The sequence below is a fragment of the Gorilla gorilla genome, chromosome 2 (genome assembly GCF_029281585.2).
Source record: "Gorilla gorilla gorilla isolate KB3781 chromosome 2, NHGRI_mGorGor1-v2.1_pri, whole genome shotgun sequence".
In the NCBI taxonomy this organism is placed as follows: domain Eukaryota; kingdom Metazoa; phylum Chordata; class Mammalia; order Primates; family Hominidae; genus Gorilla; species Gorilla gorilla.
Genome location: NC_086017.1, coordinates 82040634 through 82065511, shown reverse-complemented (window position 1 = coordinate 82065511; position 24878 = coordinate 82040634). Strand labels below are relative to the sequence as shown.

The window sequence follows — 24878 nt, the reverse complement described above, 5'->3', positions numbered from 1 at the left end:
CCTGGGATGAGTCATCGTTAGTCGGAAGGACCTCTCCCTCCTAAGACCCCTGAGCTGCTCCAGGCGCGGCTGTAAAAGCTGGCCTCGGCATGGCCCCTGTCTCTCCCCACGCCTGACCGCCCTGCTCCTCACCCCACTGTCCTCTCCCTGATGTCAGCTCATTCATTCCACCGGTCTCTGTCACAGATCCCAACAGGCTCTGCCTGTGGCAGCTGCCCCTCACTCCTGGGCAGGCTGATCCCACCCTAATGGTTTCCAACAACTGCTGGCTTTGCCTGAGGGTCCTCTCTGGCTGCCCCAGCCAGCCCAGCCCCTGGTACAAGCCAGGCCAGAAGTTCCAGGGTGTTACCCCTCCAGTCCCCAGCTGCCCTCAGCCATGCCTGGTGGACACACACCCCAGGTCCAGTGCCCCTCCATGGGGATAGCTAAGGTGTGTTTTACTCCCCATGCTGCAGACCCCACTTCCCCACAGACACACCCTGTAGGGCTTTTTCTCCCTTCCTTGTCTCACTTCCCCTCTCTTACTGGGTCACCTAACCACTTGCATAGACATCTGCGCCAGTGGGAACTCAACCTTGAGAGCGCCTTTCAGAGGCTTAACACATATTCATGGTGAGCCAGGTAACTAACCACTTGGGCCTGTCTTACGAAAAGAGGTGTGACCGCAAACAGACAGATCTGACCCCAGACATTGCAGAGGTCAGCCTCACAGACACAAGGGCTGCTGAAGCACTACTACCAAATTTGCAATTCGCTTTTAAAAGATTTGAGTTCCTACCATGGGCCAAGCAGTGTGCCAGGCTCTGGTGATACAGGGTTGGGCAAATCAGACAAGAACTTTCTTTACTGGGGTATACCTGCTGGTGGAACTATCCAATGACTAAGACAAAAAAAGTCAATTGTTTAAGTGTTATGCAGAGTGTAATGTGTTACTTTAGGTGCTCAGGGAAAGTCATGTTTAGGCTGAGCTATGAATTATACAAAGGAGCCAAATGGATAAAGGTAAGACAGATGGGCCAGGCGCGGTGGCTCATGCCTGTAATCCCAGCACTTTGGGAGGCTGAGGTGGGTGAATTGCTTGAGCCCAGAAGTTCAAGAGCAGCCTGGACAATGTGGTGAGACACCGTCTCTATAAAAAATGCAAAAATGAGCCAGGAATGATGATATGCACCTGTAGTCACAGATACCCAGGAGGCTGAGGTGGGAGGATCATAAGCCCAGGAAGTTGAGGCTATGGTAAGCCATGACTGCGCCACTGCACTCCAGCCTGGGCAACAGAACAAGATACTGTCTCAACAACAACAACAACAACAACAAGACAGGAGATCACAGATAGAGGGAGCAAAAGCATGAAAACGGGAAGCTTTCTCAGAGTGCTATGAATGGAGCGGCTTCCTGGAAGCTGGGCAGTGACTAAGGGCAGTGCCTGGTACAGAGTGTAGGCTCAACCTGGTCTTGGGATTAGGGCAGAATTCTCTGCGGAAGTAAGGAGACATAAATCTGAAGAATCAGAAGGAGTAATTGAGGACTAGGAAGAGAAAGAGACTTCCAGGCAGAGAGAACAGCATATGCAAAGGTCCTGAGGCTAGAGACCGCCCAGTACATTTTGACCGGCTAAATAGGAATTAAGGGGTAGAGGGCTCAAGATGAGGCTAGAGGGGTAGTGTGATTGATAATCTTATCGTCCAGCAAACGTTCACTCTTCTCCCTGCCCATTTAGGGAAGAGGATACTTCCTCTGCCCTACCAACTTGAGGCTTATCCTTGTGACTTGCTTGAGTCAATGAATAGGAACAACTACAACACAAGCAGAGGCTTGAAGTGTGCAATTCAACTTGGTCTCTGGCATCCCCACTATTCGCCATGAAAAGAGTATACTCTGGTTAGCAAGTGAAGCAGATTGAGGTCGATCCTCAGCCTGGAGCTAGCTGAACCGTACAGTCAGTGGAGAGAATCGATAGTTATTTTAAGCCACCAAATGTTGAGGATGATTGTTACATAGCATTATTTTGGTAATAGCTGACTAATACAAGTGGGTAGGGAACCAATCCTGCAGGGAGGCCACTAAGAAGTTATGTAGGGAGCGCTTGCTACCTGCGCAGATTGGTCAGCTGGGTTGGGAGGTTACTTCTATGCAGTTGTCCTGCAAAGATGATGTAATGCAGATAAATGAATGATTTATGGGAAGCTGAAAAGTTGCCTTTGGGCGAGATCAAGGAGCCAGGCTGCTGAGAATAAGCCTTCATATGACACAAATCCTAAGCTTGGCTTTCCTTATCAGTCCCAGGTAAAAGGACCGTCTGTGTGCATGGTCTAGGATGTTTAGTGTGAAGTCGGGTCACGCTGTCATTTCCAAGGTGAACTCCTTATGGGCAAAGATTTAACTGTGGACAGAAGTACAGGTAAATATGCTGACAGAAATGAAGAGAAGATGAGTCAAAATGGAGGCATACAAACTCAGGGAATAAAATGTTATACCTTTCAAAGTGACAGTGGAAGGCTGACCACCATTTCGGCTCCTCCCAAAGGGGCTGCTGTCTCTTGAAATACAAACTCCCAGCAGTATCGGTGGTTCTGGAATGGGAGCATCTGTTCTCCAAGGGAATTACAGGACAGAGCAGGAATCTTCAGTGTGGGGAGGAGACAGGGGAAAAGAGGTGGGGTAGCTCGGACATGATCAGATGGGTCACTGTCTGGGACAAGCCATTTACAAAGGCTACGTGAACAAAGTCAACCTTGATCTGGGTTGGCAGCTGGGTGGTGGTGGGGGAGAGAGTGTTATGTACTCAAAAGCCAGGGCTTCTATGAGGACATTTCAGGAAAAGTTACAGCCTTCCCTTGTCGGCTCTTGGAGTGACTAGATTTCCTTCCTCATCTTAGAAAAATGCTTCTAGAGTCAACTGATAGCAATTGAAACAGTAGAAGTATCCAGTTTTTATTAAAATCCTGCTTTCATTACAGCTGCAAGGGATGGATCTAGAACTGATTTATGGAGCTTAGGGATTCTGTGAAGTCATACTTGGCCTTCACAGCAGGAGAGAGAGAAAGACAGAGAGAGGGGGAAGCAGTCAGAGGATGTAACCTCTCTACTCACTTGGGATGAAAAAGCTCCTTCTCTCTCCAACATACACAGGCACAGACGTCCTCCCAGGGGAGGTATTGTGGCCTGACTCTCACTTTGGGAAGATTCTTCTCCTGCTGCCATTTAGGACCAGAGCATGCTTTATCTCCAAAGGCTGGGCCCCTGTTTTATGCCTCCAGGGCAACACTCCTGGACTCACCTTGTTAACCTGAGTATCACACCATTCTCTGTCTTGATGGTAGAACTAGAGAGTCCTGAGGCACAGATGCTCAACTGCTCAGGTAAATCAAAAGGTCTCATATACTCAGCTTGGCAGAGGCTCAGAACATGAACCAATTACTCCTCCCTTTATTCATGTAACACATATTTATCCATTATCTACTATGTGTCACTCATTGGAGCTACAGAGGTGAAGGCACAGCCTGACCAGTGAGAACAATGCTTCTCAACACTTTTGATGCCACAGCACATACTGAAAAGGCTCATTTTATAGGACATAACTCTGAGATGCATGGTAGCATTTCAGAGTTTCTGTCTCTTTTCTCTACTTTACCTTCTTCTGTTACCCTTGGCTTGTATGGACCACATCCCCAAAGGAGGGGGTGGGAGCTATTAATATGCCAAAATCCATATGGGTGGTGAACATGTTAACATTGAAAAATTCAAAATAATTGGAATGTCCATCTTAACAGAAGCAGATCCTGAGACAAAGATGCAAGTGCAGTTGTTACTGGGTTGGGGCTGTAGACAGCCCCAGGAGGGAAAGGAAAAGTGATATGGAGAAGGACAGGCAGCCAATCAAGGCAGGTAATTAAGCCAAGTACTACTGTGGGCAACTGGAGCTTGTACCCATGGAGAAAGCTCTGGGATATAGTGTACAGCACACACCTGAGTTGTCCCACCCAATGGGCAAGGGAGCTGGGGTATTTACACACCAGTTCCCCCTTAGTCATTGGTCAAGAGCTATTCCTGGCAGATGTTAATTCTATGGCAGTTTCCCCTGCTGAAATGATAGGCAGCATGGCATTCTGCAGATCTGAAACGAGACTTTCCACTCAGAAATGCAGAGCTGGCAGTGGAGTTTGGCTGGAGCACACAGAAATGTTAGAGATATGGGCAGGGCATGGACAGATCCTGCTAGATGCATCAGTGGGGGGTTAGTAAAATATTTGATAACACATCCTTCAAGCCCAGGATAATGTGGAACTATATTCATTGACACAGAAAAGTGCTCAACTACACATTATTGAGTGAATGAAAGCAGCATAGAGAATATCCAATAGAGTTAGACCATTTGGATTGCCTATTTTTCTCTGTGTGTAAATGTGTCTGACACACTGGAAGGCAAGGCCAGGACCAGGGTGAAACAAGCAAGGCTCTTGCTTTGGGGTAAAGTCTAAGGAAATGTCAAAAAGCTCAGTAATCAAGATAAATATTTCAACACAATATTTAAAAAATATCAACATTAATGCAAAAATTCCATGATGAACAAGGTCAGGATCTGACCTCGTATTTGCACAGCTCAGCCTCATTCACTTCATCCTAATCCCAGCCCTGTTGGATTCTGTCTTCTTAAAATTTTGACCATCTGAGGCAGAGAAAGAGAGAGAGGAGTTGGAGAGAAACTCTGGTTTCTTTCCTCTTCCGGCCCTCCAACCTCTTGCTCGTGCCTCCCTTGGTCAATTCCAACCACAGCTAACATTAGAGCCTTAAAATATCCACCTACAAGGTACGGCCTCCCCTCTCCTCCTTCTCCCTATTCTGTCTCCTCTCTCACCCCCCAAGCCCAGCACAGAGCAGAGCAGCTAAAGGGCAAGGACTGGCACGGTTCCCTCAGGAACCTACAATAATTTGCAGGCAAAAAGAATCGCTTCCTGAGCAGGCCAACAAAAGCCTTAACAACTGAGACGTTGTCTTCTAGGCGCAGATCAGCAGTGGCCAGTTAACTGCACTTGTTATTTCACAGTCCTCTGGGGTGACAACCTTGGGTCAGGCTGACCTGGCCAGAGAGCACAGAGCCAAACGCCAAGTAATCAAAGCCAGTTTGTTGAAACCAAGCCATCTTGACTCCCGTCTCCCAGACAGTCAGGCCACAGCCAAGAGCTTTCCTACCCCTGCCTCCTCTGGGAGTCTGCGTTCTGTGGGCTTGCGCAGCCATCCCCTTCCCAAGCTGGCTGATTCTCAATTAATCAGGGATCAGGACCTGGTTTATGCTTCCTCCGTCTGGTAGCTTCCACTTTCCTCCCTCTGGTAGCTCTTACACCTGTGGAAAGATGGAGAAAAGTGAGTTCTGTCTGGTCTTTGCAGGGCAGCAATCAGAGAGACCAAAGTAGCTTGGTTAGGAGCAGTGGAAACTGAAAGGCCTGGCCTTCGAAGATTCCACTGATTCCAAGCAGCATTTTTTTTTTTTTTTGAGATGTTGGCTCACACCAGCGCGAACAAAATCATGTTTCTGTCTCGACTGAGTCATTTGGCCAAAGCATTAATTTCACAGCCAGCATTCACACTGACACACACGACCTTTAGTTTTCTTCCATGAAGAATTAACACACAATGACTTGTTTTCAGGTCCCAGGCCACTGGCAATGCTGGGCTTTCTTTGTCTTGTTTGTCACACTGGCTTTCATTCCCTTCCACCTGATGTGCCTGTGATGAACACATGAGGCTGTTGCAGAGACAGAAAGGTCAAGAAAGGAGGGGGTATTTTGCAGTGTTCCACAATGAGCATCAGCACCTTGTCAAAAACAGAACCAATCAGAGAAATGCGCCATTCCCTGGATCTGGTAGTCCAGTGGGATAGAGGAAGAGGGAGGCTTTGATCTATACATCTTAATCACACTCCGGGCCTGGCACACCGGTGACCATGGGATTCCTGGCTGCACCATCTACCTGTCTGGACATCTTTGGACAAATGACTTAATCTCTCTGAGACTCAGTTTTTTCAACCACAAAATGAAACATAGTAGGACCTGCCACATAGCATTGTTTTGGCAACTGAATAAGATCATGCCCTTGGTCACAGTATCTGACAAAAAGTAAGAGCCTCATAAATGCTGTCTTTTATTATTATTCATGGAAAAGGCCAGTCCAGAAACTTCATTTTAAAGGTCTGCTCCATTTTCTCTGGGATTCTTCAGCAAACCCATAATTCTGGGTCTTGTAAAACACTTGCAGTAAATGTTTATAAGGTTGACATATGCATTGCATGTCAAAACCCAAGAAGGATGGAAGGCCAGCTGAAGATGAACAATCCTTCATCTGAAATCCTAGCCCACACCTGTAATCCCAGCACTTTGAGAGGCCGAGGCAGGCGGATCACTTGAGGTCAGGAGTTTGAGACCAGCCTGGCCAACATGGTGAAAGCCCGTCTCTACTAAAAATACAAAAATTAGCTGGGCATGGTGATGCATGCCCGTAGTTCCAGCTACTCAGGATGCTGAGGCATGCGAATCGCTTGAACCCGGGAGGTGGAGGTTGCAGTGAGCCGGAAGATCATGCCACTGCACTCCAGCCTGGGCAACAGGGTAAGACTCTGTCTCAAAAAAAAAAAAAAAAAGAAAGAAATCCCAGCCCCCTTTGTCACTCTTAGCTTGGCTCATTCTTCTTTCTCTGAACTGACCCTGACCCACCCACTTTATGACCTTTCCACAGAGGAAAGCACATAGTAGGTGTTGAATAATTGGCATCTATTGTCTTTGGATGCAGACTCTGAAACCAAGCTGTGAGGGCCTGTACTTTATTTGGGAAGTGAACCAGGAGGTACTAGAAGGGGAGTGGGGAGGTGAGGAAGGGAAGGGAAGGCAGTCCATCAGGGTGTGTCATGAGCAGGTCACTCTTGTGGACAATTGGACTCATCCCACTACTAGTAACTAGTCTACTAGTACTGAGAGACATTGTAGAGCGCACCCTTGCGTTGTCTTACCCAAGTTGTGAGGAAGCTGGGGATTTAGCCACCAACTCCCATCAATCTTGGGCTGCCAGCTACTCCTAGGGACATGTATCCTGTGCGGGGTTGACGGTGGCCAGAGTGGAAGGCAGCAGTGGCAGAAAGGAAGCCAGCAGGTGTGAGCTGGTCCCCAGGAGACATGGGCAGGACACTGGCGGCCTTGTCTACACCATCCTCAGGTTGCTCAAGTTTAGCTAATCAATTGCATTTGATTCAGGAAATGTGTTGCTTCATTGGTGCCAAGTCTGATGGGATTGTGTCACTGTAGTGCCCCAGGACCGTGGGTCTTGGTCTTAGAGGCAATGTGATTTCCAGCCATCTGGGCACAGCTCCTGCTAACAAATCTGCCTCCAGTGGATTGTCTTTTCTAGAAGGCAGCCACAGAGACAGAGTCCCAGTGCTCATTCTTTCTTCGAGAGATCTGTAGAATGAGCCAACATCTGGTGCCTTGCGTTTCTACGTGATAAGCATTCAGCTGAGACCAGCAATTAATCCTCTTAAGAGGTCACCAGACCACAGCTTTTGGCCAAGGTGACCTGACAGGGCTGGGCTGACAATTAAAAAATAAAGCAGTGAGGTGAAGTCTGCTGACCTGGGGGCACCATGACAGTAGTCTCCAAGACCATATTCCAGGCCTTGCTATATGTCTCTTGGTTCTAACATAATAATAGCCAGCATTCATGGAGCTGCTTCTACACATGAGGCATTAGGACCATATGTATTATGTCAAGAGATGAATGGTGTTAGCCCTGCTTTATAGATGAAGAAAATATAGGAACAGAGCAATCAAGTATCTTGCCAAAGTCATAGAATCAATAAATGACAATACAGTTGAACCCAGGTCTCTCTGGCTACAGAACCCATAGTTTTAGCCAATATGCTATATTTTATTTATCATACAGGTTTTCCTTGTTAACCCTGAAGGGTTATGTCCAGTGGTGTGGAGTAAACTGGCTCCCTGAAGGTAGAGGAGGGATGGGAATAGCTGTGATTTGGAGCATCTGCCAATTTCTGTGGTGTAAATACTCCTACCTTGGCCAATTTCAAGCTCCTTAGCATTTAACAAGTGGCCTATGAAATTCCAGAATGTGGAACAATTGGCTCCCACAAGCCAGAAGGAACCAGCTCCAGCCTTCCACTGGTGATACCACTCTCCCAGAGGTCTTCATTATCAAGGTTTCTAGAGAATATTGTTGGAACTGTGTCTTTCTTAGCCATTCCACTCCTTAAATCTTGCCCGAGAGCTCTAGGATTACAAATGAGATCCTGGTATCATTCATTCAACAAACATGAAGTGTCTATAAGGCATGAGGGGTAATGCCTCATAGGCAGACACAGTTCCAAACTGTCTTAGGTCTAGTTTCCCAGGAGCAGACCCAGAGGCAAAGATATGCCTGCTGTATGAGGAAGTGTTACAGGGAAAAACACAGGGTGGTGGGGAAGTCAGATGGGAAGGGGAAGGGAGCATGCAGAGGTATAGTGGCAAGCCAAGTCCCATGAAGCAAAGGTCCCCAACCTTTTTCGCACCAAGGACCAGTTTCATGAAAGGCAATTTTTCCGTGGACCAGGAGGGTGGGGAGATGGTTTCGGGACAATTCAAGCACATTACATTTATTGTGCACTTTATTTCTATTATTATTACATTGCAATATATAAAGAAATAATTATACAACTCACCATAATACAGAATCAGTGGGAGTCCTGAGCTTGTTTTCTTGCAATTAGACAGTCCCATCTTGGGGTGATGAGAGATAGTGACAGATCATCCAGCATTAGATTGTCATAAGGAGCGGGCAACCTAGATTCCTTGCATGTGCAGTTCACAATAGGGTTTGTGCTCCTATGAGGATCTAATGCTGCTGCTGATCTGACAGGAGGTGGAGCTCAGGTGGTAATGCAAGTGTTGGGGAGTGGCCGTAAATACAGGTGAAAATTAACTCTCTCACCAGCCTCACCTCCGGCTGTGCGGCCTGGTTCCTAACAAGCCATGGACAGGTACTGGTCCATGGCCTGGGGGTTGGAGACCCCTGCCATGAAGATACTTTAGATTCAATCTTGCAGGGAACCTTTGGAAACGGGGTGCATCTTGGGTGTCCTGATGAGGGGTGATATGATGAAGTATTTCTACTTGCAATTCTCACCACCTGTCATTGGTTAAGGGCTGTCCCCAGAGGAGCATACATTTTCAGGTATCGCCAGCACTTGACTGGTGCAGCAAGGCTCTAGCTGCCTGAGAGCAGCCCCTAATGAAGAAGTGCAGGGACAGACTGGTAGGAAACAGAGTCCCTCAGGAGCTGGTGTGCACAGAAACAGTGAAGGGGTTAGGTGCAGAGCTCTGAGAGTATCTACTTCACAGTCATTCACTCAACCAGCATTTACGAGAGCTACAGTGTACTGGGCACTGTCCTAGGTTCAGAGGACACAAGGATGAATGCAAACAGCCAGGTTCCCTGTTCTCAAGGAGCAACTAGACCTGACGTGATCTAGTTGGGGAGCAGGGGTCTGAGCAATCCAGTTGACAAACAGATCATTACCAGTTGGGATACATGGCTACAGGAAAACTATGGGGTTATGAAACAGCAGATAAGAAGACAGAAGGTGGATTGAAGTGGGTTAGAGAAGGCATTCTTCACAGTTCGGCGGGGAAACCCTTGGTATTCACCGAGAGTCTCAAAAGAGTGTGCAGGTGAACAGCTAATCTTCTCTGGTCTTTGAGTTTTTTGGGGGGTGCTAGAAGGCCTGTGCAAAAACACAACAGGTACACCAAGACCACAGATTACTTATGGTGAGAAAGATTCATGGCTACATAAATCACCTACCCAAATTTATGTTGCAATTTTTCCTAAGCAAAGCCCTATATACCACTCTAGTCCTTAAAACCTACTCAAGGTATATTTATTCACAGAGATCTTGGGACTTCCATACTTTCAGTTACTACGAAACCTGGGGGCTCTAGAGTCAGAGTGTCTGAGTTTGAAACTGGCTGGATCACCTAAGTAGCTGTGTATCCTTGGGCAAGCAGTTTAACCTCTCTGTGCCTTCATCTGCAGATTGGGGTACATGAACCTACCTCACACAGGTTCTTTTGTAAAGAGTAAATGGAAATGAGTTGATGCTTGCAAACTGCTTAGCACAATTTCTGGGCATACTCTAAGAACTAAAAATGTAGCATTATTTATATTATTAGATATTATATTTGAACAGATATCCTTGATATGGTTTTAAGTGAAAAAGTGAGATTTTTCCAAGAAATAGTTTGAATGGATGTTCTCAAACTTTGGCCTCAGAACCCTATACCTTTAAAACTACAGGAGCCCAAAGAATATTTTTAAAAATATGTATTTAAAATATTTATTAACTCATTAGAATAACAATAATAAACCCCTTATATGTTAACATGTGTATCATATTTTTATGAAAAATAACTATATTTTCTTAAAAATTAGTAAAATAAAGTTGTATTGTTTTTACATTTTTGCCAATCTAATCTTTTCTTTTCTTTTTTCTTCTTTTTGAGACAAGGTCTTGCTCTGTCACCCAGGCTGGAGTACACTGGCACGATCACGGCTTACTGCAGCCTCGATCTCCTGGGCTCAAGCGATCATCCTCCTGCCTCAGCCTCCCAAGTATTTGGGACTACAGGTGCACACCACACAACTTTTTTTTTTTTTTTTTTTTAGCAGAGACAAGGACTCACTATGTTGCCCAGGCTGTTCTTGAACTCCTGGGCTCAAGTAATCCTCCCACCTCAGCCTCCCAAGGTGGTGTTGGGATTACAGGCTTGAGTCACCATGCCTGGCCTCAGTTTCTGTCTTAATTGAAGACAGCCAGATTCCCATATATGTTCTTCATTCAATCTATTGTGATGCATTGTTTTGGTTAAAGTGTATTTAAAAATCCAGCTTCACACAGTTGGAAACAAAAGGACGATTTTAATACCCTCTTCAGATAACTGTGGCTATTCTTTTTTGATACTATACCAAAACTCAACAAGTGGTAGTTTTTGTACTGGTTAGATGCAACATGAAATCTGAAACCCTATCAGTGAGCTTTTATATTTTATCATATTAAAATCAATCTGTCTATGTTGTGTTTTAAATGGACTTTTTACCCATGTGTGATTCTATAACATTATATCAACTATTTGGAAAATATTGGTTCACAGAGTTCTGCAGATCTACCAAATGTTGACACATTTTGTTACATAATATCAAAAGGTCACATGTGTTAATATCCACACTGATCTTATCAGAAGAGTCTTCAAACATGGGGAAGCTGTCAAGCACATAGTGGAGGATATAAGTTTTCCAGAAATTCTATTTTTTGATGGCAAGCTAAAATTTTTTCATTGGCAGCAATGAGAAGGCATGAGATTGCTACCTAGCCTTAGTCTCACATAAACTCAAAGCTTTCCTCCCCAACTTCTCTCTTCTTCAGTCTTTGCCATGCACCAGAGGTCCTGTCTTTCAGCAATGCTCTTCTGCAAGTGAGGTAATATTGTATTAGCTTTTGTGTGTCACTGATTTTTTTTTTCTTTTACCTTTTTCTATATAGTCTGGATAAGCCTATTGTTTCTGCATCTAACGCTGCTAGCTTCAAATTACTTTCTCCTCCTCCCTGTGGAATCGTGGATTGGTTCCCATGAGCAGTCAAAGACAAGACAGGGAACAGTATGAGGCCACCTACTGAATAGTTCTTGAATCAGTCACCTTCCCCCACTCCTAGCCACCACAACTTAGCCAGAAGCCACCATTTTCTTTGGCTGGGATTTTGGCAACAGGCTCATAACAGGTCTGCAGGCCTTGAGTCTGGAGGCCTCGCCTAGTCCATTCCCTTCTGGCCAGCCAGAGAGCAAATCTGCAACAGTCCTGCCCCGATACCTACTGCAACCTGGGAGAAAAGCACAAAGGAGGGTGCAAGGCCCATCTCCAGCCCCACGCGTGTGGACCCCATAGACTGCAAGTCCAAGAGTTGCCCACCCCTCCTGTACACACACGGTTGCCTCTCAGATTGGCCTGCTGGACAAAAGCTGTAGCAGCCTCCCTGGAGAAGGAAGATAGACAAGAGAAAGAGGTGTGCACAGACCCTAAAGGTAGGCTCAGGATGTTTGGAGCAGGAGTTCCAAGTATGTAAAGCATGATGCATAAAGAAGTGGATGTAGGTTCCAGGTGGCGAATCCTTAGGTATCACCACTCCTCAACCAGGTTGTCAGGGAGGCAGTGGGCTCCAGGGTAGAGCCTTGAAAATCACACCCTAAGCAAGAGCCTCAGGTGCCCGTGTCTAAAGGTGTAACAGTGTGCAAATCTAACCTACACGACCCTTCATCATTCACAGAATCAAGTGCCCACGCCTTGGTCTACCAGGCCTCTCCCAGTCTGGCTCCTGCCTACCTGTCTTTCTTGCCCTTGACTGTGTCTGGCTCTCGTCCCTAGGTGCCCCATGCTGTCTCACTGCAGGGACTTTACAGCACGTGACCTCCTCTGGGCCTTGCCCTGGATGACATCTCATCTTTGCTGTGCTCTGCTCAGGGATCATTCTTCCCTGGCACCCCAGTCCCCCAGCTCTAGACTTAAGTCTGGGTTGGCTTCTAGTCTTTGGCCTTCACAGCTTTCATATCCTCTCTGTCCTCCACCAACAACAAAGCATGACAGCTATCATTAGGCAGTGCTCACTATTTACAGCTAAGGGCACTGAGTGCTTCCAGTAACTCTATGACATGCATGCTGTGTTTATGCCCATTTTACAGGTGAGGGAACTGAGATGAAGCATCGTAACTAATTTGGCCACAGGGCCAGCTAATAAGAGAGTCAGGCTCCGAGTTTAGACACCAAGCTTTTAACCACTGTGCTAGTGATTTTTGGTCCTTAAACTTTTGAGTACAACAGAATCACTGGTGTGTGCACGATTGATGTGCAGCAGAGGGGAGAGAGTAAGTTTATTAAAGTACAGACTCCTGGGCCCCACCAATCCAGAGATTCTGATTCTATAGGTCAAAGGTGGGGCCCAGAAATCTGCATTTTTATAAGCTCCCCAGGGGATTCAGATGCAGGTATTAGGGGGAATCACACTTGGAGAATCACACACTTTCCTGCCTAACCGCAAGTCCTAAACTGCAACCCGCTAAATATAATTAGGTCTTCTGGGCTCAGCAGGGCCCCTGAGAAGGAGGAAGAAGACACTGCGTGCATCTAGCAAGTTCTCCACACCACCTGTGGTGGTGGTTGGAGTGGGGAGGGCCTTTCCCTGGGGGCAAGATACACACCCTGGTTGCATCATATAGACACAACACCAGAGCCATAATCTGGGGTGTCCAGAAGCCAGCACACCCTCCACATTCTGTGTTCAGCTCCGGCTTGGCCACAACTACCTGGAACCTGGTCTGTCTGCCCCTGCCCCACCCCTCTGGCTGCTGCTAGTTAACTGGAAGCTGTGGCCAGAGGGAGTATGGGCGGAGAACATAATTAGGGAGCCCATTCCCAGCCGAACAGCCGGAGGACTTTTGTACCTTGTCCATCTCTTCTCTGAGACTTGTCAAGACACTCAGTGGTTGGTCAGCAGCCCTGACTTGGGTACCATAAAGCAGGGAGGATGGGGGGCAGCAAAGAGGACTGTGTGGTGACCTCACTGGGTGGTCTCCTTCAAGCCTTTCCAGCTCTGCCAGCAAGAACAACGTGACAAGGCCTCTTCTTAGAAGGAGGAAAGAGATGCGTCCTCAACTCAGGGGACAGCCGGGGCGATCTGAGACACTGGGCCTTTCTTTCACCTCATTGTTTCCTCTGTTGTAATTTTCAATTTTCCCCTGCCTTTCTTTCTTTCTTTTCTTTTCTTTTTTTTTTTTTTTGTTTTAGATGGAGTCTCGCTCTGTTGCCCAGGCTGGAGTGCAGTAGCGTGATCTTGGCTCACTGCAACCTCTGCCTCCCGGGTTCAAACTATTCTCCTGAGTCAGTCTCCCCACTAGCTGGGATTATAGGCATGTACCACCACACCCAGCTAATTTTTTGTATTTTTAGTAGAGATGGGGGTTTCACCACGCTGGCCAGGCTGGTCTCGAACTCCTGACCTCAAGTGATCTGCCCATCTCACCTCCCAAAGTGCTGGGATTACAGGTGTGAGCCACCACGCCTGGCCTCCCCTGGATTTCTATTCCTTTCTTACTCATCTTCTCTGTCCCAGTCCACTTTACCTTTTGAGAGAGATTATTCCCAGAGTCCCCAGTGAGTCATCTGTAGCCATCTGTGACCCCCAGACCAAGCAGGGCCAATGGGATTTCCCTCCCAGTGACCTGGCCTTAGGGCTCAGACTTACAAATCAAGTCGCTTCGTGGACTAAACCTTTAAGGTGCATAGACTTGGGCTGGAGCTGCCTGTGCTGGGGTGGTTGGGGTGGCCGTGCTGGGGAGGCATTTGGGAGTCACATGTTCTGGTGTGCAAACAGAGAGCTGGGGGCTGGTCTACAGCAAAAAGCAGGCAAATGAAGCAGAGAAAGAGAAAAGTGCTCCTTAAGAACCCAAAGAGAGAGGAGGAAGAGCCCATTTGCTTCCTGCCAGCTTTCCAATTCCCAGCACCAGTCTGTTGTGAGGAATTTCTAGTCTTAAATGAGAGGATACCCAGATGAATTCTTGTCCTTGTGACCTGCAAGATAACCTAACTCCTCAGGATTGCTTTCCCTGTGTTTAAGTTAGCTCAAGTGAGTTTGTTTTGGTCAAGCAAATCATCCCTGATGAAGACAGCCCTGCCAGGAGAGGTGAGTCCTGGGCTGACACACCCGGTGAGTTACAAACACTGGCTGAGCTTGGGGCTGTGCCAGGCATAGGATTTGATGAGCAACGAAAGAGACGCTGTCTCCACTGTCCGGGAACAGTGAGGGTGAGAGGAGTCAGCGGTGCAGAGAAGCAGGATGGGGCTTCATCCTCAGGGAACGGCATTGATAGAAGCTCGAGCAATGATCGTTACTATTATGTATGTTAAGCAAAGGGGCTGGGGGCAAGGTCAGAATGCCAGGATTCAAACTGGAGATCTGCCAGGGGCTAACCATGTGTCCCTGTGCACATTTCTTAAACTCTAGAGACTTCAATTTTCTCAACTATGACATACAGATGGTGACCCTTGGAGTGCACTTATACTTAGAACAATGCCTCGCACTTAGGAAGTACTCGGTATTTGTCAGCTATTATTTTTTTTCTCTGGGCGTTGGGGAGGGTGCTGGCTAGAGACAAGCGTCTTGAATTACATTAGCAGGGCCATATCATTGAAGGTTTTATAGATCCAGCAAAGGAGTTTTGATTTTATCCAGAAAAACTATGGGAAACTTGAAGAATTGTAAGCCAGCAAGGGGCCTGGTCAGATGAATGCAGGGGTTTTCAACCAGCCTCCAATCTGAAGACATTGCTAGTCGTTACAACCTGGCCAGGGGCCAGGGAGGTGCAACTGGCCTCTGGTGGGTAGAGGTCAGGGTTGCCACTAGCCATCTTACAGGGTGTAGGACAGTCTTCTAAAACAAAGAATTATTTGGCCCAAAATGTCAATAGTGCCAAGGTGGAGAAAGCCTGGATTAATGTATTATAAAGAAGAGAAATTCTCAAAGAACTTAACACAGAGCTACCATTCAACCCAGCAATCCCATTACTGGGTATATATCCAAAAGAAATTATTCTACCAAAAAGATACATGCACTTGAATGTTCATTGCAGCACTATTCACAATAGCAAAGACATGGAATCAACCTAAATGCCCATCAATGGTGGACTGGATAAAGAAAATGTGGTACGTATACATTGTGGAATACTACACAGCCATAAAAAATGAACAAAATTATGTCCTTTGCAGCAACATGGATGCAGCTGAAGGCCATTATCCTAAGCAAATTAATGCAGGAACAGAAAACCAAATACCGCATGTTCTCACTTATAAGTAGAAGCTAAACATCAGGCACTCATGGACATAAAGATGGCAGCAATAGACACTGGAGAGTACTAGAGCAGAGAGGGAGGAGGACAAGATTTGAAAAACTAACTGTGGGTACTATGCTCAGTATGGGGGTGATGGGATGAATTGTACCCCAAACCTCAGCATCATGCAATATACCCAGGTAACAAACCTGCACGTGTACCCCCTCCATCTAAAGTTGAAATTATTTAAAAAAAAAAGAGAGAGAAGAGAAATTAATTAGAAATGAACCTTTCCCACCCCAGGGGGCTCAGTTTCCCTGTCTATCAAAAGACGCACATAGGAGGATTTAGAAGGCTGAGTGCTGTGTGGCTTCCATGCCTGACCTTCCACGATCTGCTTATTCTCCTGTTGCGATGGACCCCCTGTCCTGGACCCTTCTGACACCAGCTATGTGGTCCTGACCCTGGGCCTCCTGAGCCTCTCATTACAGATAATCCTGATGGAGCCAGAGAGTATATGAAGTAGATAGGGCTCAGGATCTACTAATCCAACCGTGGGATTAGATCCTGGCACCACCCCTTGTCAGTTATGAGACCCAGAACAATTTTCTTTGCCTCTCTGCATGTCAGTTTCTCCATCTATAGAGTAGGACTGATAACACCTCCCCAAAAGCACAGGTTCGAGGGTTTGCAAAGCTCTCATTCCAGCCCCTGGTTCATCACAGATGCTCCATCAACATCTCCAAGAATGTGAGATTGCTAAACCCAAGGGGAAGGCGTGAGAAATGCAGCCAAGTCGATGTCCATTATCCACGGAGAAGTCATTGCAGACAAGCTCTCTCCAGAAGCCTGTGACAACACCCATCAGTCAGAAGGAGCTCAGGGAATGTGTGCTCCTTTGAATATTTGCTTGAACTAATCAGGGAAGGAGAGCAGGAAAACAAAAGGAACCTTCAGAGTAAGGCAGGACTTCCAAACTCAGTGCCACAAAGGCCAGGGAGGCGGCCGACTGCAGGGTTAGTTATGAAATTTAGTTAGTAATTACTTGAGTGAATGGCACCAGAGACATGGAGATCAGAAGTGCTTCCCTCAGAGGGGCAGGATGGCAGACCCGAGAGGCCGGGTGCTAGGTTCAAATTCCAGCTTGGTCACCCACCAGCTGTGCAAATTTAGGAAAAGTGCTTTGCCTCTCTGTGCCTCAGTTTCTCTATCTGTAGAAATAGAGATATGCAGATAAAAATAATACCTACCTCAAAGGGTTGCTTTGAAAATACACTATCTATAATATATATAAGCACAAACATCAGTGTCTGGCACAGGTCAGAACTAGGGATGTCATTGCGTATGGCTTCTGTTTCCATCTTATGACAACAGCACACAATCTGAATTAGCCTCAGTGTCAAGCAGTGTGGTCTGCAGACAACAGCCATCAGCATCACTTGGGAGCTCGTTAGAAATGCAAATACGCAGGCTTCACCTCAGACCTACCCAATCAGAAACTCTGCATTAATTGGCTAGGTAACCTCAGTTAGAAAAATTAACCTCTCTAAGCTGTGGATTTCTTATCTGTAAAATGCAGATTTCTAATATCAGCCACCCTCTCTTCTGTGCTAGGGGCTCTAGGATGGCTCCAGCCTGCTGTCAATTGCTGGGCTCTTTTCTGCCTCAGGGCCTTTGCACTTACGGTTCCATCTGCCTGGAATGCCCTTGGCTCTCCCCACGGCTGAGCTGCTATCTTTTAGGCTTCAGCTTAAGTGGCACCTTCTCAGAGAGGCCTTCTTCACCAACCCTGCCCCATCTCCCGTTAATCCTTATCACTACATTCACTTATTTCCTTCAGCTGCTAATGACAATCTACAACTCCCTTATTTTTGAGTCTGCTTACTTGCTTCTTCTCTGTCTTCAGCTCATGTCATATAAACTCCAAGAGGGCAGGAACTGGGTCTCTCTGTGCACAATGCCTGGCACAGCGTGTGCGTTCCATAAACGAGTCTAGAAGGAATGGATAAGTCTATCATAGAAGAACAGAGAGTGCTCATCACAGCACCAGGCACAGGGTGAAGTCCCCAAAGAACAACAGGACTGTAAAGTTATTATCATAAAATAGGCCACCATGCAGCCCTGGGCTTCACAAACAGCTACGGGGAGCAGCGGAGAGGCTAGCGGTGGCCTTTCTATCTCTGGCACCCGCGCTTAGTCTGCACTGTGTGACCCTCTCACCCAATCACGTAACAGGGCTGCTCTGAAGAAGCTGCCTCATTAAAATATGGAAATAGTTGTCACGTTGCTATCACCCAGCCCAAGCCATCAAGCGCTCCAAATTGGTTTTTGCCATTTCATACGGCACAACATACATTTGTTAACTTTTCAAACAGTAAACACCACCTGCAAAGTGCCTTTAATATTTAATGTAACTATAAATTGTTTTGAAAATAAATCCAGCCATGTGGAAAAGCAGCAGAAGGAATGGGAAGTGAATCCAGGAACCTGCTCTCTGCATGGGGGCAGAGCGGGCTACGGGGCTGAGTCTCCAATTACGGGTCAGGCACTTGGCTGCCCCACTTCAGTGCTTTATGGAGCCGATGGGTAATGAATGCTTCCCCTCAATGCTCTGAGGACTCTGACCTCATGGTAGTGCCTATTTGGTTCTCCAGAGGAGGTAGGGTAAATCTACAGAGGGGGTGCGGGGGTGCACCTCTACCAAAAGCATCTTGGTGGGGAGTGCTGGTTAATGCCAACATTACCCATGGCTTTGGTGGGGAAAAGCGTGTCGGCCATGAGCTCTTCTGGCCAAACCAACTGGTGACACTACCCAGTGTCATGGGGTGTGTGCTTGGGGCTAGTGACTGGTCTGTGAATAATGTGTCACTGTTCATCACATGCTGTATTTGCTCCTTCCTGTCTCTCTCTCTCTCCATCTCATCTCATGCACTATATAGAACTTCAGAAAAGTACCTGTTTCTGTCTTACTTCCCTCATAGGTCAAATTGGAATGCTAATGATACCTACCTCATTGCATTACTGTAGGTTTAAACGGGTGACTGCCTGTAAAGCGGTTAGGACAATGCCCAGCATATGGGGCCATTTTTAAATGTTTGCTGCACTGTCACCATTACTGCTTCTGCCGCTGTGAACAGACGTCATGCCACCTGCTCCCTGTGGCCCTCTTCATTCCCACTGCAGCTGTGCCGGCCTCCTCTTCATGCCTGGTGTGCTCCATGCTCCCTCTTGCCACCAGGCCTTTGCACGAGCTGTGTCCTCTGCCTGGGGCACTTTTCCTTTCTTTTTTTGCCTGGTTAATCTCTTAGCTATTGGCTCAATCAGCTATTAGGTTGGTGTAAAAGTAAATGTGGTTTTTGCCTTTGAAGGTGATAGCAAAACCACAATAACTTTTCCACCAACCTACAGAAATGTTGAACTTCAGGGGGAAAGGGCAAGCTCTCTACTCCTGGCATGTCAGTCACTGACTAAATCTCTGGAGCTGGAATGGTGGCATTCTCTGATTAGCCCACACCAGTCATCTGCCCACTTGTGGCCGGGGCCAGAGGCCCAGGATCAGCAGCCCCATCAAAAGCTACATGCCATGCAGAGAGGGGCTGATAGAAGACAGTTGCCCTTCTTGGCAGACAAAACCATCATTGTCCATTACAATGAGATGTGTGTCCTGTCAGTCACCGTGGAAACCGGGTGAGGACCAACTGCCATCAATCAGGTGACCAGTTAGGCAGCTATTACTTTGATCCAGGCTAGAAGAGTGAAGCCTGATGATATGCGAGACATTTCAAAGATACAACCGAGAGAGAGAAAGAAGATAATTCTGAGGCTTCTAACTTGATACGCAGAAGAGTGAATGACACCACTTGTGTCTTATTACTGGCCTCATATGATGCAACTGAAAAAACTGGGTGATTATGGAGGGATCTGAGATAAAGGTATCCAGCTCAGATAGGAAAACAATTTTGGGGGTGAGAAGGGAACCTAAAGTCTCTCAATTCATACCCTTTACATAGACACATATATATAATGCTGCCACTAATTCAACTCATTAGTAAAGGGGTGTTAATGCCACGCTAGCCACTGGTTGGCCCTTCTGGCCAAATTCAAAGCTAGTGCATATCATGTCCCCTGGCTCTCTTGATTCTTCTGAGCTTCACAAGGGCTCTGCTGTGGGTCCATCTTAGTGTCTGTCCCCTTGATTCCTGACTCTCCCGGGGATCATGTTCCCCTGTGTGAGAAGGCTGGCTCCCTTGTGGAGTAACTTCTGAATAGCCACTGAGTCCTCTGAATGGCATGAGAACCCAGATGGACCCATGTACAGAGAGATGCTCTGTGCTCTGCCTGTCCCTATGCTATCAGGCATCTCCAAATAGCATGTCCAAAAGACTTCTCGGTTTTCCTTCTCAAACATGATCTTCTCATCTCAGTAAATGACACCATCATTCACCAAGATCCTCAAGCCAAAAGCCTAAAATTTGAATTCCATCATTCCCTTTCCCCCGCACCCAAACTACCAATATATCTGGTTGGCCCAGTCTCTCCCCAACCAACATATATCCCCATCAACTGTGTTCCCTTCCAGTCCAGAGGCTGGCAAATATTTCTGATAAACGGCCAGATACTGCCATGCACTATCCACATGGCAGCTAGAGTGATCTTTAAAAAGTAAGCAGTGGTTGTCTCTCCCTGGCTTAAATTTGCCCAGTAGCTCTCCATTGCCCTTAAATGAAAATTCAGTCTTTCCATACTGTCTCCACCCCTCCATGACCCGGTCCCTGCCTCCTCTCTGACCCCACGTTCTGCCCACTCTTTGTCCACACTGCCCCACAACCCCCCAGTTTCCTTTCTACTCCCCAAACACTCCAACCTCTTTCCCTTCACTCCTCCCACCTCCCCCACCAGTTCTCTCCACGTCTGGGTTCTTTTTCATCAATTAACTCTTGCTGACCGGGCCCAGTGGCTCACGCCTGTAATCCCAGCACTTTGAGAGGCTTAGGCAGTTGGATCACTTGAGGCCAGGAGTTCAAGATCAGCCTGGCCAACATGGCAAAACCCCGTCTCTACTAAAAATACAGAAATTAGCCCGGTGTGGTGGCAAGCACCTGTAATCCCAGCTACTCAAGAGGCTGAGGCAGGAGAATCGCTTGAACCCAGAAGGTGGAGGTCGCAGTGAGCCGAGACTGTGCTATCGCACTCCAGCCTGGGCAACAGAGCAGACTGTCTCAAAAACAAACAAAACAACAACAACAACAAAACCTCTTGCTTCCCTGAGAACCATCTGACTCTTATCTAATGTGGCCCCATCTTTTCCCCACTGCCCCATCTGAAATTATCTTATTTGTTCAACTGTTTGTTGTTCATCCCTCTGGAACATAAGCTCTGTGAGAGCACGGACCTCATCTGTCCTCTCAGCACACACATCAGCACACTGTAAATCCTCAAATAGTTGCTCACTGAACAAAGACAGGCTCCTGGTCTATATTTCCGGGCAATGCCAGATGTCTGTGCACCTCGGATTTCTCCAGCTTTCCCAAGCCCTTCCTATGCTGGCTCAGAAGAGGGCTGCCAAAGAGTTCATTCCCTGTGTGTGACAAAGCCTGAAAAAACACGCTGCTTGTCTGAGTCACTGTGCTTGTCCAGGGACCTCTGAGCAAACTGATTTGTGATCGCAAGGCCAACCCGATAGAAGGGCTGCTCTTCCAACAGCTGGACTCTACACGGGGGCCTCTTTAACAACAGATGTGATGTGGTGGAGAGGCGGTGGGCAGGCCGGGTCCCACGGAAACTCCCACACAGAAATCCTGCCATCTGTTCCTGGCACTCCCTAACATGTGGTAGCGCTTACCAGAGCTTAATTTCCTTGTTTCCAAAGTGCCCTCTCCTAGGCGCTCTCATAGCTCTCATTTGCTCACTCTCATCTCCCAAACCCCTACACCCCATCTCCCTTTTTCATCAAGGCATTGAAACCAGAGACTGCTGGTTGTCACCTAAATGCTTTTTGTCCCTTCTTCCTTGGTCATAGAAGCCTGATTTTATTAAAGATAGTGATGAACCCAGCAAAGAGACAACATTCACCCACCCCTTTTTCAGGTAGTGGTGGCCAGGTGATGTCTGGCTAATGACGTATAAACAGCAGTGCCACTGGAACTTCTGGGAAGAATGATGAAAGGAGGCTGACTTCAGCCACTGTCTTAGTCTGCTAGGGCTGCCATAAAAGAATGCCACAGACTGGGAAGCTTACACAACAGAAATTTAGTTTCTCATGGTTCTGGAGGCTGGAAATGTAAGATCAGGGTACCAGCATGGTCAGGTGCTGGTCAGGGCTTGCTTCTTGCTTCCTGGTTTGCTTTTCTCCATGTCTTCACACAGGGGAAGGGAACAGAGAGAGGGAGAAAGTGGGGGCGTGGAGAGAAGCAGGACAGGGAGAGGGAGAGAGAGAGAGAGGGGCAGAGAGGGAGAGAGAGAGAGAGAGGAGAAGAAAGATCCTTTTCCTCTTTTTCTGAGGCCACCAATCCTATCAGATTAGGATCCCACCATTAATGACCTCATTTAGCCTTAATTACCTCTTAAAATCCCTATCTCCAATATAGGGTCCTTGGGGGTTAAGTCTTCAATATATGAATTTAGGAGGGACACAATTCAGGCCATCACAGCTAGGCATTACATCATTTAGTTCTTCCCTTCCTTCTGTCTTCCTCCCACTTGGAATCCGGATGTGATGGCTGGAGCTTCAGCAGCTATACTGGATCATATGATAAACTTGATAATGAATGCCAGGTGCTGAGGGTGAGGGTGGAAGTGGAAAGATGGAAAGAAAGATGGAAAGAACCTGGGTTGACTTTGTGGCACCATTATCACGGAATTGTTAGGAGCTGCTTTATGTCAGAGCTCTGGTTCTCAGCCACACTGTATATTGGAATAACCTGGGGATCTTTGAAAAATGCTCATGCCTGGATGTCACTCCCAGAGATCCAGATATAATTGGTCTTTTGGGGCGCAGCCTAGGCATCATGATTTCTTTTAAATTTCTCTGGTGATTCTAACATGTTAAGCTCGAGAACACTGCTAAAGAAAAAATCCTGGTGTAAGGGAATTGACTGTGTTTTAAACAATGGTATTTTAGTTTTGTTATGCAGACTAACTCAACTTCAATAAGAAATCTAATTCTAGAAGATGAATCACTTCTGTCTTCTAAGATTTTCAGAACAAGCACCGCCCAAAGCCATCAGGAGACCTGGTTGCATCCTACCACTTTCAAGAGTAGATATGGGTAGATATCAATTCAAGCTGAATGGTGACAGATCTGTGCAGTATTAAGTACAATTTTCTGTCCTTTCACTCACATGAATAAAACAGTGTGTGTAACTTAAAATAAACTTCAGGATTAAAATAAGCACTCAAATTCAAAATAGTCAGATGTGGCACTTTTGTCAACAAACCTCTTTTCCGAAAGTGAAATCCATTGGTAACGATCATTAGAGGCCAATGAACTCTTTCCTGTGACCCAAATGTCCCTCCTTGTCCCCAGCCCAAGTGGGAAGAGCTCAAGGGGAGGAGCTCGGCCAGCTGGTGAGAGAGTTGACTTAAAATAAACAGATACCAGGGTTCAACTCTCAGCTTCACCACTTACAGCTGAGTGCTCTTGGGTAAGTCATTTAACCCCTCTGTGCTTCAGCTGCTTCCTGTGCAAAATGCAGTTCATGATTTTGTCCAGGACTCGGGACTGTGGCGAGGACTGAAAAGCAATGTCCGAAAAAGCACTTAGCATTGTGCCTGGCCCAGAGTAACCGCTCAGTAAATGTCAGCCATCATTCTTAGGCTATGGCCAGCCACTCTTCCCAAATGATGTGTCCTTCCCTTTCATTTCTGGAAAACAGTGCCAAAATAGGGCTGCTTTTATGAATAGGGTACTAAATGAGCAAACACATGTCTGGAAATAAAGGTAATTCATCCCTGGGGAGATAGCATCTCCCAGGTTCAGGGGTTAATGGGCTTGGAGGATTCATAACAAACGGTGCCTGAGACAAATTGGCTGATGGAACTGAGCAGCTATTGTTTCTCAGACAGCTCTTCAGCCGTGGCCCATTTATTAGCATGGCTGCCGGAGAAACAAATTAAAAGGCAAGCCCCTCAAAGATAACAGAAATTGAGTGCGAGGGGCAAAACGCCCTGAAAGTTTGAGCCGGCGACAGAGAGGCCATGCTTCTTCATCTGCTGCCAACCTCCAAACACTGAACTCTGGAGGAGGCTGGACGGGAGCCAGCCTCTGACGGCGTGTGCTCTCCTCGGTAAATATGGGAACTGCCAAGAGCCAAGCCCGTGGAAAAGCACTTACAGATTAGAAGCAAACACATGGCAAGCAGGACCCTCTGCAATCGTAAAATGCATCGTGGAGGAAGACGAAAGGAAACAAACCATTCTCTTTGGGACTGTCCATCTGGAAGCGTGGAGCCAGGAGCATTATTACAAATAAATGTATCCAGCCCAGCAACATCTGGGAGTCACTGGATGTTTTCGTCCTCCTGGAACCTTCGGAAGAGCTCTGTCCACAAATACAGGCTTCTGAAGCTGCAACAGAACCCTGGTGCTGGGACACCGGTTCTGCCCTTCACCCCCTGTGGATTGGTTTAGCCCATTTTCCAGGGAAGGCTAGGGAGTGGAAAGGGCTTAATACTCCAGAAGCTTTGTGAGTGGGGGTGTGAGCCTGGGAGGGAAGACTGGAGGCCTCGCAGGCTGTGGGATACGTGGCCAGATGGAGCATTGTCCTTCGTGGGCAAATGGCTTCTACTCGACTTTTCTAGGTGTGACCCTGGAACCATTTTTATCCTGGGGTGCTGACTAATAGAACAGATTCCTGGGTCCTACTTCAGACCTCCAGGATCAGCCTCTCTGCAGGGAAGTGCAGGAATCTTACATTTAATATCGCTTCTTAGGTGATTCCTATGCACACTAAGGGAGTGCTTCTCA

At 47.0% G+C, this 24878-nt stretch overlaps 1 long non-coding RNA gene across 1 annotated transcript; it reads right to left on the bottom strand.

Moving 5' to 3' along the window:
• Nucleotides 1–2759: 2759 nt before the first annotated feature.
• Nucleotides 2760–24350, bottom strand: LOC101145393 (uncharacterized). Its single transcript, XR_008678006.2, has 3 exons — nt 24247–24350; nt 17800–17906; nt 2760–5344 (listed from the first exon to the last, which is right to left on the bottom strand). It is a non-coding gene; the product is annotated as an uncharacterized lncRNA (long non-coding RNA).
• Nucleotides 24351–24878: the final 528 nt, after the last annotated feature.